This window comes from Thunnus maccoyii, chromosome 24 (genome assembly GCF_910596095.1).
Source record: "Thunnus maccoyii chromosome 24, fThuMac1.1, whole genome shotgun sequence".
NCBI classification, from domain to species: Eukaryota; Metazoa; Chordata; class Actinopteri; order Scombriformes; family Scombridae; genus Thunnus; species Thunnus maccoyii.
In genome coordinates, this window is record NC_056556.1 from 8,194,340 (window position 1) to 8,214,523 (window position 20,184).

The 20,184-nt window shown below is 41.1% G+C and overlaps 1 protein-coding gene across 1 annotated transcript in view; it reads left to right on the forward strand.

Moving 5' to 3' along the window:
* Positions 1-20,184, forward strand: part of LOC121892244 (microtubule-associated protein 2-like) — a 45,659-nt gene that overhangs the window by 2,520 nt on the left and 22,955 nt on the right. The window lies entirely within an intron of this gene.

The window sequence follows — 20,184 nt, forward strand, 5'->3', positions numbered from 1 at the left end:
TAAGTCGACTTTGTGCCATAATAGGTTTTGGAGGTATTTGAATAATGATGTGGATTTCTGTTGTATGTGTGTGTGTGTGTGTGTGTGTGTGTGTGTGTGTGTGTGTTTGCGTGTATTCTGGTTTAGTGAAGTAGGTGAACACAGTGCGGTCTAGTGCCATAGTCACAGGTGTTTGAGGACTCAGGATGCATCTTTGTCCCCTGCTGCTCTAGCCGTCTGAGGCCTTTTGCACTACAGGTGTCTAATGGGAGCTGGCAGAACTGTGCTTTAGTACATGATTAAGTCTTGACTGTGAGAGGGACCTAATCTAATTCACATACCATACGTCACAGGAACCAAACGGCCCACTGACCTGCATATGGAGCAGACACACACTTTCTCAAACACACACCGTGTTTCTCAGTATATTTCAGTGCTTGTGGAATTTTTGTTTTTGGGCAAAGAGGAATAAAACTGTCAATGGGGAGTTAATCAAGGAATGAGACCTAAAAAAAAAAAATTGACAGTATGTAGTGTTGTGCTGCCATCATCAACACCAACATCCTCCATTTTCCAAGAATGAATTAAGTTAATATTGATTTACCCACCACCAGGCCTGGTGTCAATGTCTTGCACAAGGGCTCTTTAAAAGAAAATATGGCTCATAAAGGGACATTGGGGCTTTCTCTGTATGTAATCTTGTTGCTGTAAATTCCATTACATGTTTGGAAATATATCTGAAATCAAATGTTTAATATGAAAGCAAAAGAACACCCTGTACAGGGGAAGGGTGGACATTTACTTGTCAACCGAGAATGTTGGATGGTGGCTTGGCCGACAAAAGTTTATTGTATTGCATCAGAATCAAGCAGCTCTCACAATCTGCAGTACAGATGTGGTTGAAACAGCTGTGAAAAGTAAGACCTGTGTGTCAAGCAGGCAACCGGACCAGACAGGTTCCTGAGGTTCATTGTTTATGAGCAAACCTTTCTTGTCAAGGACACAGGTGCCACGTTGATTGAGTTTGATAAAACAGTGTTTATCTGGCACTGAGATCCATCCTGTGACCTCCCTACTACAGGACTGTCTTTCTAACCATTCCTCCACCCTGCTGCCCTTGTACCAGGGCTCCATCTTCGGCTGACTAGCAGCCAGTCTCTCAAACGAGCCCTGACAGCCAGTGTCACATCCCATTCCTCACGGACGATGCCCCTCGACAGAGAGGACACTCATGCAGGGCATTCTTACACTCAACATCAAACTCCCTCAGATATTGGCATCTATAATATTCTCTGCTTCCAATCTTGTGTTATAATCATGTTAGCTAATCCATGAGGTTAGAGTGATAATCGCAGGTTGTACATGAGAGGTTGTAGAAGACCGGGAGTGAGTGGGAATAAAGTTTATTTCTGAGAGACAAAGAATACGCCTACCACAGAGGTTCAGTTTGTACAAGTTGACTTGGCTTGAGTACAGCAAATCCACTCATGGTGATCCATGTGCCTCAAACATATTTCCTCCCTCTAGAAAGCTTTCTTTATTTAGAGCAATTTATGTGGACAAGTGCCCAATAACACATTCCCAGAAATAAATTCGCCATATGTTCACAGCGCTATTACAGGAAGTTTATGTGTCTCTGTCTTAGAGGGGTTATGATGACATATAGTCCAACTTAAACTTGCTGTTGGAGATTTCGCACCCCTAATTGGCACATAAGAATGCAGGCAACTGGGCTGTTGACATATTCTGGATAATATTATGGTGGTGCTTGTTGCTATATGTAGCCAGCTGGGTCCTGCATCTTGTTTTAATGTTAGCAAAGCACTTAAACTTGGTTAGCTTGGCTTTGCAGTTAATGGGAATTTAATTAGATGTGTTTTTATGGACAGACGGCAACACCAAATGTGCTTTGGGGGGTCTTTCAAGATTAGAGAAAAATGCAAACATAGTGCTAGGGCAAGGTCATTATTACAGCCAAACAGGGAAAACCAGTTCATGAAATCTGGATAATGTGGCACAAAATGATTACAGTTTTTAGACTTCAGCTGTGTACAAAATCAAATATTAAAATTGTAAATGTGAAAAATGGAAATTCTCAATTTGCAAAACTTTCTTTTCACTTGACTTTTACAGATTTTTGTTTTGTGCAGTAGAAGCAGCAATAGTTACATGAGAGGTTGGTCTGATTTGTCGGACCCTGACCTGGGCCAGCAGTGGGAAGAAACCGCTAATGAGCCTTAGCTTCTTCCTGAATGGGCCAGGGACCTCCTGTTAGCCTAGTGTAGCGTCTGAGCTACGTAGTGCTGAGTCTTTATGGTTTCCAGATGTGCAGGCTAAACAGCTAGATTGTTTTCTCCCCGTCCTTTTGCAAACATTGGACTGGCAGCAGTTAGGCTAATGCATCGGGTGAAGTGTAGTGGAGCTCTGTTTGGAGGAATGAATGAGCCTCATTGTTGAAGTCCATGCATTGTTAGAACATACAGACTCTATATCGGGTTTCTTCATGCTTTTATGATTTTTTTTTTCCCCAAATTGCATCTCAATGTGAGTGTGTTTTTCAGTTGATCCATTAAGGCAAAGGGGTTGGAATGTAATGTCATGGAAATAAGTCTCCAAGGAATCAGAGCAAATAGCTTCTCAGGGCCTGAAGCTTCCTAAACTAAACCATAACATCTCTTAGTTGTGTTAGTGTGTGCATGTTTTTGTGCACATGTGGATCCTTGTGAGAGTTCATCTCTGCATCTGTTTGTCCGGGCTGTATTTTGGATGAATGAAAACCCCCAATTCATAGGAACTTCACACACAGCAGCTCTGTAAAGCCAGTGTGAAACATAGAAACAGATGGGTGGCATGAATGCATTGATGGTACATCACGTTCCTCTGAGTCTGTTTTTTAACTGGACTGCAGGGACACAGCAGCTGAGTGTGTGTGTGTGTAGGGGACCTCCTGGCCAGCTTCCAGGAAGAGTTTTTACTGTGTCTGAAGCAGCAAAACTCACATCTTCTCTCAGACATGTAACAGGCAGATGCAGGATGCAATTAAGCACAAATCTGACAATAAACTCTCTCTAATAAACTCTTTTTCACAAAGTCGTGTGAACTTGCATTTGTAGGTTTAGAAAAAGTGTATTGGAGGAAGAAAAATAAGCTTTTGCTGTTGTTGTTTAGAAATATTGATGGTTTTTTCCATTGTTGCAAATTATAAAAATGTGCAGTACATTAAATTATATCTATATTCATGATTTACACTTACTGCCTTACAGATGGAAATAACTATTGAATATAGCTATTTAGATACAAATATATTTGAAATATATTAAAGACATAAAAATAAATAAAATACAACTATATATTAAATTTAGAGGGAATAATACAAAAAAATGAAAAAATGAAAAATACAGCAGTGTACTTCAATTTGTCAATTAGCAGAAAATTAGCAGAAAATTGATACTATTTTGACAACTGATTAATCATGAGTCATTTTTCAAGCACAAATGCTAAATATTAGTTGGTTTCAGCTTCTTAAATGTGTGGATTTGCGTAATTTTTTTGTCTTACGACATAGCAACCTGAATATCTTTAGATTTTGGACTGTTTGGACAAAGCAAGATGGCATGAATGGACCATTCTTTACCATTTTCTTTACATTTTGTACACAAATCAAGGAAATAAACAGCAGATGAATCAATAATGATCATTTGTAGCTGCCCTACGGTTAACAAATTATCACCTCTCATATATATAAATGATTCTTGCATTCTCATACTACACTGTACTGGGTCTCCCATTGACAAGTATCATCCTACCCACACTGTCTGTGTTGTTTTGAAGTGTACTTCCCCATTGGGACCATCAAGGGCCCCCCTCACCACGGCAACCCCTGCCATGGAAACCAGCCCCTCAAAGGAATGACCCTTTTGAGTGCCAGTGTGTGTTTCCCTGCCTCGCTCTGGAGTAAGGGGATACAGGCAATAGCCTAGAAAACAGAACACACACATTTAATGTTCTCTCGTCTCCATGATTCCTCGCTTCTCTTATCCTTTCCTTTCATTTCCTTTCTTCTCCTTTCCTTTCCTATCCTTTTCACCTGGGAATCCCCTGACTGGGACACAACCTTTGACCCTAAAGCACCACTCTAATTGGTGTGATTATTGTCTACAGCAAAACCGGGGAATCTCTGCTTGTTTTGTTTCCATTTTAAACTCATTCCTCCTCTATTGTATGTCAGCCACTCACACAATTCAAGAGACCAGCCATGTTGAACCACTGATTCAACAAGATGAGTAGTGCCGTGTGAGACGATGTACATGTACAACAGGGCATGTATCCCCAAGGTGCTGTCTAGTGGAGGTGGGGTGGGAGACTTGGCTGCCTCAGGTCGCCTCATTAAAGCCAAGAGCATAAATCCTGGTAGAAAAGGCAGCCATTAGCTTTATTTTGGAGCATCAGCAGATGTTTGTGAATGGACACTAGGGAAGGAAAGTGTTGTTCTCTGCCACAATGAGCTTTGTGACAGGGTTCTCTTGAGGAGAGATTTGTATTTCTGGGTCCCATTGACCCAGAGGGGCTGGTCTTTTTTAATTCTGACAGTAGCTGGTGATGAACTGGCAATAAACTGAAGAACCTGAGCTCACAGGCTCCGATTCTTATGTGGTTTTTGTGTGCAGAAATATATTTAACATTCTGTTGGAGAAAAATAGAATAAATTAGGTTAACTGTAAAATCAGATTACTAATTTGGAATTGCATTTCAAAACAGTGCCTGAGAATTCACTTTGTAGTTTATTACTCCACAAATCTATATCGCGTGTTTCAAATACAAATTGTAAAGTATCTTTTAAAACTTGTAAAAGTTTTTAAAAGTTACTTTCCCTAATGTGTCTGGTCTTTATTGTTTTAACACAGGGTATCATATGCCATGTAAAGTTTTCTTCATTGTCCTTTGTACAGTTTTATAGATTGTGGTGGATAATACAGCAAAATCTGTTGAGTTTCTTGGTCTCTTAGGGACAGCAAACCTGTCTTCATTGTTTAAGCTCTGCATCTAAACTTCCTGACATTTCCATACTGAAGTGTGGGAACCAACATGTTACTACAGTAAAGGGCAAAATCCTGCTGTGGCATGATTTTGTAGGATTTTTCTTCCTTGCTTCTACCACTTCTATTTGTTTTTACTTGTGTTTACTTGTGTTTTTACAAATGACATTTAATGGGCTTACTGTACTGTAAGTCATTTCCTCTGTCAGATAAGAAAAGCATGACGTGTAAAATTATGGTTGGAGGATGTTTTCGATTAAGCGATGGGAAACCTCCACAGCACAAATGCTGCTCATTGTTGATACCAGCATGTTTTTCTGACAGTGTAGCACAAGTACAAACATTACAGCCATGAACTTCAAAGCTGCGCCACTCGGTATGTGTCCTGACGTTATCTCTGTTGCTGTCATGTCTAGCAGCATGAGGCACGATTGCCATCTCCTACTACTGTATATGCAGGCTTGTTTCTGGGTTTTACTACATTTAGATTTTTACTTGCCACTGTTCTCATGTGAAATGCACAGAATATAGAAAGACTGCAACAAAAATAACTGAGCGCCATATTCAGAGGGAGAGTCTGTAATTAGCTGTTTCTCTTGCAAAATCACCACAGTTTAAAGCCACCAGCTTTTCCCAGTTCTTTTGTCTGCTCGCCGTGGGATGCCAATTATTGATTTTGCCTCTCCTGAGCCGTCATTTCCTCAGCTCACCTATCCCCTGTGGGGAAAGCAGGAGGAGTGGGAGACCCCCCGTAGATCTGCATGCCCACATTCAGATGCTAATCCCCCGCCATCTGCTTTCTACCTCAAGGGAAGGCTGCACGTGATGCCTCCCTGTCCATGGTCGCTATGGGGTAGGGAGGAAAATCTCCAAGCTCCTCGTACCCTGAGGGCCTGCCAGGATGACTGCCACCTTTAGGGACCCTAATCAAGCCACCCCCACCCCCCAGTAAAACCCATTTCTTCCCCTTTTTCTCCACACAGGGGTCATCCACAGAGGTGGTTTAGAAAGAATCCAAAGAAGGTCTAAGGGCAATGGACCCTAGCATAATAGACCTCTTTTTCTGCCCGACCACTCACAATGCCTGGTCAAAGAGGCTTCCGGGCAGATGAGTTAATCAATGCCGCAGTGCAACGCGGTGGGCTGTTCAAAACTGCCAGCCTCTTAGCTGATGAAATGAAGCAGAGGTAATTTACATGTAACGTCAGAATCGTTGGAGTTTGGCTCCCACTTGTTTGAGTGGGAATGAGGCTGCACCTCAACTAGTGTGTGTGTGGGATTGTGCTTGGATTACAGCTTCAGGATGACATAATAGAGTATATTTTGGCAGTCACCGCTAGATGTTCCTCTTCATGCTTGTAGCCTGTATTTAGAAGGCAGCTATTTCTTGCTCATTATATGTCCAGTTTAGTTTTCTGTAACACAGTATAGTTCTCATTTATGAAGCCAAATTGTAGCTGTAGTTCAAAAAGAATGTGGAAAAATGGCTCTATTCATCAAAAAGTGTGTATTTATGCATTTATTTCTATGTATTACATTTCCTTCATCAATCAAGTAGTTGTTTGGTCTATAAAGTGGTAAAATAATGTCAAACACTGTTTCCCAAATACCAAGATGCAACCTAAAATGTCTTTTTTTGTCCCAACCAAGAGTCCGCAACCTCAGATACTCAGTTTACCGTAATAGAAGACTAAAGAAACCAGGAAATAATCACATTTGAGAAGCTGGAACCAGAGAATTTCAGCATTTTATATTAAAAAATGACTCAAAACAATTATTCGAATATCAAAATAGTCAGCAATTAATTTTCTCCAAAATTTTCACCAACCTGGTCAACAAATAACAATAAAACAATGTAAATGACAATAGAATGAAAACATTGCTGCCCTGATAAAAGCTGTGAATATCCCTCAAAATACTATCTTGCCCTTTTTATGCTTTTCCCAGCAAAGATCAAGTGAAAACTTCAGACGACACGAACATGAAAGTAAATCTTATAGATCGTTGAGGCTTCCGCATCCTCATATTCCCAACACTAATTCAGCGCAGAGCCACACGTTTCAAACCAGGAGACACGGAATGCATTTTATCGGCAGTAGCTCCTGTGTTCTCGAGCCCAGCTATTTCCTGCACTGGGCGGAATCCCGTCAACGGACGCGTGTGATCTAAACCACAAAGAGTCAGAGCTGGAGATTCAAGACGCTTTAATCTGCGTCCATATCTGAGTAATGAAAACACTGCTCCGTCTGGTCGAGCCTGCCCTGCATCATTCTGTCTACATGTGACTGTATCTGCATGTGGCTCTATAGTATTTTGTGTGTGAATTCCTGGCTCTGTGAGTGTGTGTGTCTGGTTGTGTAAAGCCAATGTGACACCCAGTCAGTTGCATTTTAGACGATGTCACTCTGCTGCAGAGCTGATGATGGCGGCATGGTAAATGCTGAGGATGCACTGACACCAGCACTGTTCTGTGTCCACATCTGATAGATGAACCTTACCTGCACTCCTTCTTGTCACTTTGCCTCCGTCATCACTTTCACTGGGAATGAATAATAAATGGCTCAATAGATAGGGGAAATATTTCATGCTGATGTGAAGTTCAGACTTCAGCCCAATTTGATGCAGTAGGTTGAGTTTCTAACCCTGAATTTTTCATTTCACCCCTCTCCGCCTCACTTTTTTCTGTGATTTGTTTGACCATTTCCAGCTGTCGAGATGGTTTAGTTCAGCCCATTTGCAGGCACTTCATGATTCATGCATTAGTCAATTAATTATTTTGATAATTGATTGTACTTTTGTCAAACATGCACTGGTTCCAGCTTCTAAAATTGAAGGATTTGCTGCTTTTTTAAATCAGTGTTAATGGAATACTTCTGGGTTTTGGACTGTTGATTAATCAATTAAACAATCTTACTGCAGCTCTACATTTCCCTATGGTTACATGCAGACATCCTGTGATTTGTTGACTTTGAGCTTTTGTGAATCTTTACTCTTCATTTTTAGCTTTTTCATCAGACATCAAAAATGAATGCATTAGTGGAATCTTTAAAGGCATGTTTTGAATGTAGTTTTGGCTCATACGTCATGCTTTGTGCTCCTAAGAAAGTAAGTGAGGACCATGTAATCTTGACCTTGCACAGTTCCATCTGTGGCATTCAGTGGTTCTCATTCCTTGCAGTATGCACATTCTATTCCTGTGCAAATACAATAGTTACATCATACATTAAAACTGTACATTGAAATAAGTGGTACAGTAGATACCTTTAGATTAGATAACCTTTAGATACAGGTAGATAAAATACTAGTGTACCTCGTAAAGTGTTTAACACCATCTGCAGCTTCTTAGTTTACCAAATTTTTTATTTCCCACTACATCACCGCTGTGCCAATAAAGAGCTCCGCCATCGCAGTCCTTTGGCCCTCCATCTTCATTTAACTTTGTTTCCCAATGGAGCCGTAGCCATAGTGACTCATCTCAGTGTCATGGAAACAAAGAACTGTCATTGCAGCAATAACCGCAGGCTCCTGAACCCCAGAGATACCACAGTAGCCCACACAAGGTCTGCAACTATAAAATGAAATATTGACTAGATTAATTGAATGTTTTTTGGCTCTTTCAATGAGACAAACAAGCAGAAATAAGCAGAGTGGCAGTAATTCCAAGAGGTTTCTGTCCTGATGTAGTCTCAGACCTGAAGCAGCACTTTTGGGTTCAGACAATGATCCTTGGTGTGCATGATCTTAGTCAGTTTTCATGATTTTTTTTCCTGACTTGACAGAGAAATAATCAAAGAGACATATCTTGAGCTGCAGTTGGCGCCAAGCTTATAAATGCCAAACACCACCAAATGGTGGTGTTTAGACTATTAAAAGGACCTAAATCTGGTTTCCAGTATGATAGTTGTATGCACTACATGTCCCTTCACCACCCTAAACTACTGAGCTTGGAGCCAGCTCAAAAACAGGCTCTTATCAGGGGAGCACCTCGCTTTGCACAAACCCGGATATCCACTGCATGTGGTTGTGTTGTGTTTTGATTGCATCATGCAGCTGTCACATTTAAAATCAACCAGATATCCTATATTGTTTAGGGTTGTTTTGCTAATTTTTTTCATGTTACAATCCAGTATTTAATACATGTTGGAAGCTTATTTAGATGTGGTAACAGAAATTTTGTGGCTGTACTGTGAGTTGTCCAACATGAATCTTAATTGATGGGATATCAGGCTGAAACTTCAGACTTGAGTTAAACTCAAGTTAATTCCAATTAATTGATTTTTTTTCCTGACTTGACAGAGAAATAATCAAAGAGACATATCTTGAGCTGCAGTTGGCGCCAAGCTTATAAATGCCAAACGAGTTAATGAAGAATGACCTCACCCTTGAGTCCTTCAAATGCAGGAAGTCATTATTGCTTCACCACACCAAACCCCAACTTGGTACATTATACCTGAGACGCTCCTCTGCTCTTTATTCTTAATAACTCCAGCTTCACTCATCGCTCCATCATCTTTTGTTAATGGAAACTGGCAAGAGATTCCCTCACATTCCCCTCCCCAAGCAACCTCCCTCATCTGCCTACTTGTGAGGCCTTAAGGGCCTGCTCATATTATTGCCTCCCCCTGCATGCCATCCAGGCTCTCCTCTCACTCTAACCACAGTATTGCAGTATCACTTACACTAATAGCCTGCACTTACATTACCTCAAGGTGAAAACTCTGCCTAGATGCTTCCTGTCGACAGAGTAAAGATGCGGATAGATTGCGCGTTTAGTCGTCCATATTTGCTATTTAAATTCAGTTTAAAAGGCAATGTCTTTGAGTTGATTGAATAGTGATGTTGCTTCTACTACATTATTAGTCATTGAGGGACTGTCAACATCATGGCCTTTTTGGCGCGTGATGCTCTCTATTGATTGCCTGCAGTAGAGGACTGTTCCAGTGTTTTAGCTCCTTAATGGCAAAGCATGTTTACTTGATGTGCATTGTTGCTGAACATTTTCAAATGCATAATTCTACAGTTTTAGATTCCTACGATTCCAAGCGGCCATTGTTTTCCATTCATTGCTTTATAAAATGAAAATTAATTGTTAAAAAAGTCAAGCTTCCCTTGGCTTTGGCTGACTGACATTTAAGAGATGGTGTTGCTAGGACACCAACTGTCAAGTTTCATGGTGCGCTACTCACTGGAGCACATCATAGTCCTGTATAGCTTTCTAACATTGATACAAGACATCCACCCCCTTTTTATATAGGCTACATAAACAGTCACAGTCTATCTTTCAGTTACATGTACATTTTTTCATTGCCTATAGGATTTAATTATCTTGATAGCAGCAGCGCTGTTGCCTCATTATCAAGACCATTTATATGTCCAATTGACATTTCTAAAACTAGATTATAATTAACCTGCAAAATGGCACTGAAACAACACAAGAGGTGGGGGCTGGAGGATAGGAGAGGGGGCCTTTTATGTACCTGTTCCCAGGGATGCATTGTCTCATAATCCACTCAGAAATGAATTCTTATTGATTTTCATACTGTACAGAAATTAATTGAAACCAACAGTTGCTTGAGATGGTGGAAAAAAATACATCTATAACTTATGGTTTGCAAAAGGGTGAGCTTTGATTAAAAAAAAGTATTCATAATTTACAGTAAATGGGCTGAAACAAGTGAAACCACTTGTATGGTCCTTTGGTAGCAGTGAAAGATTTACTTTCAATAAAAAAAAGATGCCAAAACATAACACATATTTATCATGAGGGTGGTGCTTGCAGTTTTTCCCTATTCAACACAGCCAAAAATCAAATCCGAAGCCACCTATGACTCACTAATCTTTGGGGGGATGGGAAAGGGGGGGCTTGCTTGTTTTGGATGCTTTACTGACAGGGCGGTTTCCCATGCAGCGCCTGAATGACAGAGTTGCCCCATAAGACTTGACAGCTGCTGTTGACTCCAACTCGGGATGTGTTTGTCTGTGTTTGTTTGTCGTTTATTGGTGTTTACACTTGGCAGTATCAGGCTGCGTGTCTGCATGCTGGACCACTGACCCGCCAGCCCAGGATGTGGGCCCTTGTTGACGTCATTTTGCATGTTATGTTTGTCGCCAAGTAGTATTCTATAAGGCATACTGTATGAGCGCGCCTTGCTTGGATTTCACTAAATGTGTGAGTGTGTGTGTGTGCACGCTTGCACGCAAGTTCTGACATCCCCCTTCACTGCAGTAAAAGTCCTGTGCAGCTGGCCCCTCCGCCCTGCCCGTCTCTGATGACTTCCAGAAACTTCCGCTCCTCACTCAGTCCCAGTGACACGTGTGTCCTCTCTCCTCCAGGCCTGCAACACCACAGCAGCTTAACAAGGCTTATCTGCTGCTTCTCACACTGCTCTCTGGAGAAACAATCCAACATCTGGGCTAAAATATCATTTAATTACCCAAAAGCCTCACTAATCGTTCAGTGTCATTTGTACTGGTGTTTCCAAGAGAGGAAATTATGAATCATTGCAGTTGTACAGTTTGTGAGTTTTTTTTTTGTGTTATTGAGTCTGAAAAGAAAAGTCTTTCTTTGCTTAGTCTTACCTGTATAAATGAGGGAGTATAATACAGAGCCCCTCATGCTGGAAGCAATTTAGTATCTTGCTGTACAACACTTCCATCCTATTACCAGACAGAACATGGATTTTGAGCAATTCTTGTTGTTAAAGCAGATAAACTATAGTCAAGATAAGGTATGGTGGTGTTTAGACTATTAAAAGGACCTAAATCTGGTTTCCAGTATGATAGTTGTATGCACTACATGTCCCTTCACCACCCTAAACTACTGAGCTTGGAGCCAGCTCAAAAACAGGCTCTTATCAGGGGAGCACCTCGCTTTGCACAAACCCGGATATCCACTGCATGTGGTTGTGTTGTGTTTTGGTTGCATCATGCAGCTGTCACATTTAAAATCAACCAGATATCCTATATTGTTTAGGGTTGTTTTGCTAATTTTTTTCATGTTACAATCCAGTATTTAATACATGTTGGAAGCTTATTTAGATGTGGTAACAGAAATTTTGTGGCTGTACTGTGAGTTGTCCAACATGAATCTTAATTGATGGGATATCAGGCTGAAACTTCAGACTTGAGTTAAACTCAAGTAAATTCCAATGTCAGGTCCATTTGAGGGCACCTTAAACCCAGATAAAGAAGACGACTTATTGTTAGTAGCACTGTGGTGAAAAAATAAACCAAACATGAGGACCGATACTTTATTTTATTTCAGTTGGACAAAAAGTCCAAAATGGTGAAAAGTGCAGTCACCGAACATCATCACTTCATCTCCCAGTATCTAATGTTTACATTAGTCTTCTTGGACTGTTTCTAAGATGTAAGCGGTCCTCTGTTGTTAGAGCTTCAAGACTCTCAAACCCCAGTGTCTGACCACTGGTGCCCAAATCTCAGTGCTCCCTGTGTAGGTGCTAATTTAGAGCAGATGGCATGTGGACACCAAACCTCAGAACTCCCATTGACAGGAAAAAGCTTAGAAACAGGGACATCCCTGCTACAAATTACAGCCGTTTACCTTTCCTTGCTGGTAACCTGGCCCCTCAATGATCCACCGAAAGACAACACTATTACGGACACACTCCAGGCAACTATCGAGCACCAGGGGAAAGCAATAACAGGAAATATGTTACTGTTTTAGCACATTTGATCCATCGTTTCATTTTTATTTTCGTTTTGGTTTGCCATTTCAGTGCACTGTGTAGGCAGGAGTGCATCATCTCTGACCTTTTGGATTCTCTGTTCTATTTGACGAATTATTTGTTTGCTTTGCTGCATTCAAATACCCTGCAGGTACAGACAAAGATCATAAATTCCAACTGAACAGACTGTAAAATGATTTGTCAAGCAAAATGAACACGGTTCGGACTGTTTTTCAGGCAAAACAGGCAACTTGAAGCTGTCACTTTGCAGTATTTTGTCACATTTTATATAATTGCTCCAAACCCTGCTGTGATGGTTTTTCTACCCAGTGAAGTTTTCGAAGGGGGATAGAGAGGGCAGTGTTCCCTGTCAGTAAAAAGCATGTTGTGATTTTTCCATAGAGTAATATGAGATCTTGTACAGTAGCCTGTGTTTGAGTTCAGCCTAGGGTGTAGGGACGACTTCAAAGCCCACAGCTACACCCTGTGGTTAGTGTAAGCCAGGCGCACGCGAGCGCTGGAGCGCTCACACACATACACACAACACGGGGGCAGACACACAACCTGGCAGAGGCAGGCACACGCCCTCAGACTGGCGCACATTTATTTAAATCCATAAAAACAGTTGACTGCGTTCTCACCCCTAAATTCCCCCTCCGTCTTAGAATCAGTCCCCTCCACCCACCCACCCACTACCCCTCCCCTTCCTCTTGCTGTAAAGCACACACATGCACACGCAGTCCTCTCCACTTCCGCTCTTTCCTCAAATCACGTCTCTGTTTTAAACGGGCCTCTCGGAGACATATTTCACATTTGAGGAATTTCCTGTGTTCTGCTTATATCAGAGAGGAATGAAAGTCCAAAAGTAGTGCACACACAGGCCATCTTTAGCCTGTCAGTGTGGGAGGGTGTGTGTGTATGTGTATGGTACATGTGTTGTGTGTGTATGCACATTGTATACATGCATATGTATGTGAGTGATGAGCCTATATGTGCCCCCTGAGAGGCTATCTTGCTCGGTGGTAGATAGGAAGGATTACTTTCTGTGAAGACACTTTCCATCCATCACAGCCAATATTTTTATCCAGTGGTGGTCCAGCTGTTGCATAAGAAGGGCATCGGACATTCCCATGCTTGGTTGTGTTTTCAATTTTGCTACGAATGACAAGCCGGCCATTAAAACTGTGTGACGCTCACTCTTTGCGAATGAGCTGCCTTGGCAGATGCAAACAAGGAAGGCTGCACTTTCACAAACCACTTACTTTTATGCACTCAAGTGCCTTTCATGAGCTTTGATTCAGTTGCACACTCTGAAAAGTGACAGGAGGCTGGGGTTGTCAGTGCAACTGTGTCAATATCATTGAGTAAGCTATTTCTTTTTTCCCCAAAGCATTAATGGTGTCGAGTTCATCTATGGCATTAAAGTATAAAGCTTTGTCACCTTCTCTCTGGAGAGTAATTTTTATATAAAGACATGCTACCATTTATCACTATGATTGATGAAGTGAGGTTCTACCTGTATACAATTTGTATCAGCCACTCTGAACACTCGGTGTCAAGTAGGTATTTTCAGGGGAAAAAAAGCAGTGGATCACAGGAAGTCATCCATTTTACATTTTTGGCAGCAGTGACAGGAGTTTGTTTGGAATAACCAGCAGAAGAACTGTGTTGCTCATATGAACAGTTAGTGCAATCATGGCCAAATAGACAACAGAAATCCTTTTCCAACTATCATGCATGTGTTTGACATGTGAATCCTTTGAGATGCAGTGCAAATGCAGCAAAACAATGACCAAGCGGCACCAAAGATTGCGACTCTCTCCCTGCTACATGAGATGACAGAAGCAATAGTAGCAGTCTGGCTGATGCTCTTCTCCACAGCTCTGTAACTAACTGAGCGAGCAGCTGGAGGCTCAAGGACTCCTCAACAGGACATTGGATTCTGAGATGGAAGCACCTGCTCTCTAAATCTGCACTCGAGATAAAAGGCGTGAAGTGAATGCACCAACAAATCTTAAACATCAAATCCTCAAGTTGAACTGAGCACACTGAATCAGCAGTGTCAGTGACCAAATCAGCAGATTTTAGCATTGGAGCAGTTTAGCTGTCATATTCAGTATGTTACATCCCCAGGAGCCACAAAAACATTAAAAAAAACTCAACCTTATAAACAGTGCTTATATGGATCTAGTTTCCTACTGAACTAAATGGTTTGAACAAGCAACAGACTGAGTTTACTTAAATCTAAACACTTTAATGTCAGTGCTTTGAACAGTAATGTTTAGCACAGCGGTCCTTTTGTGGGGAATAGGATGTCTTCAAAGGCATACATTACAAGAATGACAACACACAGGTGTGTCATCAAGCTTCAGGAATAAACAGTAAAACATCTCCATTTATGTCCACACAGTTTCTAAGGCAGTAGGCTAATGTATAGATAGACACAGCAGGTTGGTGTGTTGACCAGGCGTCGAGTGACACAAACAACTTGTTTACAAATGTCCTATAGATATCCCAGGCTTCATGTTGCAACACAGCTGTCTTCAAGGGCATGAGACAATAGAGAAAGCAATAGGAGATATTAAACAGAAGAATATACAAGTGATAACCATTATTAAATTACTTTCACAGTCCCCAATCATTTTAGCTAGGGACTCCTTAAAATTAAGAAAACTCTTAAGCAAAACAAAGGAAGGAGCAGACTCTACTTGTCTTTATATTGCTACCAAATTTTCAGACAATGAAAAAAAGGTTATTGCTTCAGCGTACAACATGTCAAAGGACATTTAGAGGCTTTCAGAGGTGAAAATCTGAAATATTTTACAAGAAAAAAGCAAAAAACCAACATAATTTTATATACATTTTTAGTAGATAGTAGAATTTTGTATATTTACTTTATTGTCTCTTTAATATTTTGTGACCCCTCAGATTTGTCTCGGGCCCTCATAGGGTGGTCACAATCCCCTGGTTGGTAACCAGTCTTAAGGTTTTAACAAATGGACAGTGACTACAAGTCTTCGAACTGAAAGAAACGATTAGAATCAGCAAACTCATTTATTGGCTCCACCTTGACTCAACAGCTCAATATTTGTTCCTTCAGTCTTAAAATTCATAGACATAAAAGCTGTTTCAAAGCTTTGGGTGGCAACAATCAACAGGCAGAACTGTAATTAATCAGATCAAATCAAATGAGGGAAAATAGGAAAGTGCATAAATCAAATTTGCTCATGTAGAAAATAAATGGATCCCCATGACTTTATGTGTTGATCGCAGTGTGATGCTGGCGTTTGGGGGGCTGCAACATTGTCTGGGCAGAAGCATGTGCACAGGGCTTGGACAGGATGCAGGACTTTGGCTTTGCTGTCATGTCCATATGCGGAGGGCTCTGAGGGGATGGAGAGGATCAGCTTCTGTGTCTGGTCTAGCTGCTCTGAACAGACTTACCTTTGACCTCTGACATCAGAGTCCTGAAACAGCCTCCGATCAAACAACAACAAGGACTAAAAAGCCCTGATAACATGATAGATGTTAAAACAATTATCATTATTAGACAAAGTGAGAGGTCTGGAAGAAAATGAGATTCAGAACTAAGAAGCTTTTGAGCAGTGGATCAGATTTTTCTAATATAAAAGGAAATTACTTCATCTAATAATAAAAAATAACTGATGAAAGTATCTGAATGATATATGATTGACCTGGCTGACTGAGTGTGAGACAGATTAGTGGTCAGTAACCTTTGAACAGGCAGACAGATAACACGGATTTGGCTAATTAGATCTCCATAGTCTTAAATCTGATTTACTTTGTTGAAAGCAAACAACAAAACAAGCAGATGCCACTGTGTTTTTTTACCATTTCAGGCCAAAAGAGCAGTTGTTGTGGGAACTGGACTTTGGCCTCATGTTGGAAGGAGATTGCTCTTGTGATCCTGTTGATGCTATGGTGGTGATCCAATCCTCAGTCATTAACATGCATCTGCCAGCGCAAGCGATTACTAGGTCCATGTCTGGGTGAAAGTATTAACACGGTATTGACTGTAAGGCTTACAGTTAGGTATGTAGTAATCAGGAAAGAATTGTTGTTACACAATCGTTATTATGAGATATTTTAGTCTTTTTATTTAAAAAAAAAAAACTAGAGCTTTTTGATTAGAGCTGCCACTAATTTTCAATTTAATTATCAGTTAAAGGAGCAGTCCACCAATTTTAACAATTAATGCCAGTTAGAAAATGATGTCATCAGGGTTATGTTGGGCTTCAGACTGATTTTGATTGGAAAACTATTTACTAGTAGCATGGAGTTTGAAAGATTTTGGCAGGAAAGATTATTCAAAGTGCTTTATGGGAAGTGTAGTGTTTTTGGAGCGTGATCCATATCAGGGACTAAAATGCAGTACATCTCCACCTCTGCATCAATTTTGAGCATTCTTTCTTTTTAATCTGTCCCCCAACTTTATGGGAGTGAAATACTAAATTGCTTGAGTGGCCCTTTAATCTGTCAGCTAAGTGTTTAGTCTATAAAGTGTGAGGAAATAGTGAAAAAATTGCCATCACAATTTCTTAGAACCCAAGGAGATGCCTTCATATTAACTTGTTTTGTCCAATCAGCAGTCCAAAACCAAAAGATATTCAAGTGACAGTGATATAAAGCAAAGAAAAGAAGCAAATCCTCACATTTGAGAAGCTGTAACCACCAAATATTTGCTCAATTCATTTTGTGTTGATTGACTAATCAATTAAGTTACTAATTGTTCCAGCACTACTTTTGAGTTTGAGCCATATAAATTGTATTATTGAGAATATCTCATCTTTCCAAAGCTTAGATTCTATCTTTAATCAATATTTGCATTCACATCAACTGCTCTCTACTCTCTAATGCACAAAAGCAGGTCAGTTTATGTGGTCACATACTTAAACAGAGCTCAGATCTCAGCTATTTTGATAGCTCTGTTTGATGATGCACAGTCACTGATGTTGTGTACTCACGCACCTGCAATAAATATGCCCACTCATTGAAACCTAGCTTGTGCAAATGCTGCATTTTGAAAAACCTTGAGTCATGCTTCCAGAAGAGGTCTGATGAGGTGACATCCTTGGAGAGACAGCTTTTTGAGTATGACGACACACCAGCAAGTCTGCTGCCAGAATATGTATGAATTGCAGCATTAGTCAGCACCTGTTTGTTTGAGTAAATGATTCCTAATTTGTTATCCTTCACACTGCAGTGATTTGCTTTAGAGTGCAGCCCTCCCTAAAGCCAATCCAGACATATGTGCATGACCATGTGTGTGTCTGTGTGATCACCTTCCAAAAAAGCAGGTGTCCTTTGAAGGAGGATGTGTTCGTGGAATATCTTGGGAACTAGCAGGCTCAGGAATAGGCTATGATATTCCGCATTACATGGGAATTTTCAACTGTGGTCACACATGACTTAATCTGTGTTCGTCAAGCAGGACTACTGCAGACTTAAAAAAAATTCTCTGTCCAGCTATGGAATCTCCCGTCCAAATCTGGATGAAGGGGTCCAGGCAGATTACACGGAAGGCCGCGATGATCTACTCGGCTAATCCTGATCATAGTGTGTTGGCTGTGCCCCAATCTCACTACTGGGGGAGCAGGCAACAACCCACACACCCCCACCTCCGATACAGCAATGAGATTGACCTACCTTTTAAATTGGGATTAGATGCAAGGTTTTATTGTGAACTATGGGGAAACATTGTGCAAAAACATGAAAAACAGAATCTGTAACTGGACAGGAGGAAAGTAACACTTAAAATGGACATTTGCTGCATTTTATGCTGCTTCTGAAGAAGAACTGTTGAGTCATGTTCAGTTAAATGAAGCATTTTGCTGAGCTTCTGGCAGTTTATTCATCAGTTGATTCCTTGCTTTACAGATCTTTCAGAACAGCACAAGAAGGTTTCCCTGCTCTGAATGTCTTACAACATGCTTTAAGTAGTCTCACACCAACGCAAGTCATGAACTCTTTTAGTGCACCATGGCCTGTTTGCACTTATTTAAACAAGGGTGTGTCTAATATTTACCTATCCATATGTCCTCTTCAAACACAAGATAAACAGAATGTGTATTCAGGTGAAAGCGAGTTCAGCCTGCCGTTGTGTCTGTTGACAGTTTGGTTGTGGAAGATTGGCGTTAGCGCAACTAGCATCTGCTTTCTGGCAGTGGAGGCAGAGGGTAGATTAGATGTTAGTGGCTATGCTAGCTGGCTCCGCAGCTCCGGCCCAAGCCTCGCTCTCTAATCAGCGCTGGCAAAAGGCCTCCGGAAAGACCGGCGTTGACAGGACTGTCTGGGCCTCTCCGAGCTTTGATTCCCTCCGTTCGTCTGCCATGCCACCCAACCTTCCCTTTATTCTCCTTCCACCCTGCATCCACCCCCAGCCTTATCTCTTATCTCCCCTTTTTCTTTTCTTTTACCAAAAGTCCAAAGTCCCAACAGCTGCGCCGTGCCACTTGGTTCAAGCACTGAATCCTGTCAGCAAATGTGAAAATTGGAAATTATCTCATAACTCAATTTGACAGCAAGATTATTTTTCCGCTGCCATTTTGAATGTCTAATTTGCTTCCTTTTTAAACCTTACCCAGTCCCCAACGCTGACAGGTTTATTACAGTCTCACACTGATGGCTCTTTCTAGCCCTCTATAAGAGGACAGGCTAATGATGGTACTCAGAGAGGATGTGATATGAGATGGAAGGAGCAACCCTGGTTTGCTCCCCCCCCCCTCTCCTTCTCTAATTTTTTAAGTGGTTTTGGGAACCATATGACTGTACCCTTTTATGATTCAGTCTCACAACAACCTCAGTGGTCTCTATGAGGTTTGGCGATCATGTTAGGGAGTGTCTCTTGACATCAATCTGGTCATATTGGTTTGCTTTTGTGGGTTAATTTATTTCCCCCTACAAGGATAGGTTCAGATTTTTGTGTCTGTGTTAATATAATACTCACATGTCAAATGTACATTGAAAGAGTTATTAGTTGTTGAATTACCGACCATAAAGCAATTCCCTTTGTAGTAGGGTAGTATCAACACTAGCTTCAAAAGAATCAATACCAAAGAAACAGATCTGTATCACATTAGATCATGTTTTGGACAATTGGTAGTCATTGCTTCTCTGCTGCTGCTATTCACAACTTTGACATCTCTAGTAGTGTAGTTGATGGATCGCTTAAGACTGGGACCAATGTGAGCCTCCGGACTATAAATATATTTCATTTCATGTGGTTTGAGGTTGAAGTAATGAGCAGGGAATTAGGTTTTCTGCAGTCAGTGCTTGGTGCTACTGAGTTGTATGCCTTTCCTCTGCTTGTCTGGCCTCTGCAGTCTCTCTCTCAGACCCCCTTTTCCCCCTCGTTCCCCCTCTCTGCCTTTGTTTCAGTGCTGCTGCTGCAGTTGGCCATGCCTGCAAATGAGCACCAGGACAGAGCAATTATTCAGCATGGAGCAAGCCCTGCACCCCTT